Source organism: Scyliorhinus torazame, unplaced genomic scaffold (assembly GCF_047496885.1).
Source record: "Scyliorhinus torazame isolate Kashiwa2021f unplaced genomic scaffold, sScyTor2.1 scaffold_1035, whole genome shotgun sequence".
Classification (NCBI taxonomy): Eukaryota; Metazoa; Chordata; class Chondrichthyes; order Carcharhiniformes; family Scyliorhinidae; genus Scyliorhinus; species Scyliorhinus torazame.
In genome coordinates, this window is record NW_027308762.1 from 56,663 (window position 1) to 58,686 (window position 2,024).

A 2,024-nucleotide genomic window follows, 5' to 3' on the forward strand; every position below is an offset into this window, starting at 1 on the left:
ACACAGCCAGCAATGTCAGTGCTCCCCCCACACCACCAGCACTGCCAGTGCCCCCCACACAGCCAGCACTGTCAGTGCTCGCCAACACAGCCAGCACTGTCAGTGCTCCCACCACACAGCCAGCACTGTCAGTGCTCACCCCACACTGCCAGCACTGTCAGTGCTCCCCCACACAGCCAGCACTGTCAGTGCTCCCCCACACAGCCAGCACTATCAGTGCTCCCCCACACAGCCAGCACTGTCAGTGCTCCCACCAGACAGCCAGCACTGTCAGTGCTCCCCCACACAGCCAGCACTGTCAGTGCTCCCCACACACAGCCAGCACTGTCAGTGCTCCCACCACACAGCCAGCACTGTCAGTGCTCCCTCACACAGCCAGCACTGTCAGTGCTACCACCACACACCAGCACTGTCAGTGCTCCCACCACCCAGCCAGCACTGTCAGTGCTCCCCCACACAGCCAGCACTGTCAGTGCTCCCCCACACAACCAGCACTGTCAGTGCTCCCCACACACAGCCAGCACTGCCAGTGCTCCCTCACACAGCCAGAACTGTCAGTGCTCCCACCACACAGCCAGCACAGTCAGTGCTCCCACCACACAGCCAGCACTGTCAGAGCTCCCCCACACAGCCAGCACTGTCAGTTCTCCCACCACACAGCCAGCACTGTCTGTGCGCCCCACACACAGCCAGCACTGTCTGTGCTCCCCCACACAGCCAGCACTGTCTGTGCTCCCCCACACAGCCAGCACTGTCAGTGCTCCCACCACACAGCCAGCACTGTCAGAGCTCCCCCACACAGCCAGCACTGTCAGTGCTCCCCCCCACACAGCCAGCAAAGTCAGTGCTCCCACCACACAGCCAGCACTGTCAGTGCTCCCCCACACAGCCAGCACTGTCAGTGCTCCCACCACACAGCCAGCACTGTCTGTGCTACCCCACACAGCCAGCACTGTCAGTGCTCCCCCACACAGCCAGCACTGTCAGAGCTCCCCCCACACAGCCAGCACTGTCAGTGCTCCCCCACACAGCCAGCACTGTCAGTGCTCCCACCACACAGCCAGCACTGTCTGTGCTCCCCCACACAGACAGCACTGTCAGTGCTCCCCACACATTCCAGCACTGTCAGTGCTCCCACCACACAGCCAGCACTGTCAGTTCTCCCACCACACAGCCAGCACTGTCAGTGCTCCCCCACACAGCCAGCACTGTCAGTGCTCCCCCACACAACCAGCACTGTCAGTGCTCCCCACACACAGCCAGCACTGCCAGTGCTCCCTCACACAGCCAGAACTGTCAGTGCTCCCACCACACAGCCAGCACAGTCAGTGCTCCCACCACACAGCCAGCACTGTGAGTGTTCCCACCACACAGTCAGCACTGTCAGTGCTCCCCCCCCACAGCCAGCACTGTCAGTGCTCCCCCCACACAGCCAGCAATGTCAGTGCTCCCCCAACACAGCCAGCACTGTCAGTGCGCCACCCACACAGCCAGCACTGTCAGTGCTCCCCAACACAGCCAGCACTGTCAGTGCGCCACCCACACAGCCAGCACTGTCAGTGCACCCCCACAGAGCCAGCACTGTCAGAGCTCAACCCCACACAGCCAGCACTGTCAGTGCTCCCCCACACAGCCAGCACTGTCAGTGCTCCCCCACACAGCCGGCATTGTCAGTGCTCCCACCACACAACCAGCACTGTCAGTGCTCCCCCCACACAGCCAGCACTGTCAGTGCTCCCGCCACACAGCCAACACTGTCAATGCTACCACCACACAGCCAGCACTGTCAGTGCTCCCCCACACAGCCAGCGCTGCCAGTGCTCCTCCACACAACCAGCACTGTCAGTTCTCCCACCACAGAGCCAACACTGTCAGTGCTCCCACCACACAGCCAGCACTGTCAGTGCTCCCCCACACAGCCAGCACTGTCAGTGCTCCCCCACACAGCCAGCACTGTCAGTGCTCCCCCACACAGCCAGCACTGTCAGTGCTCGCACCAGACAGCCAGCACTGTCAGTGCTCCC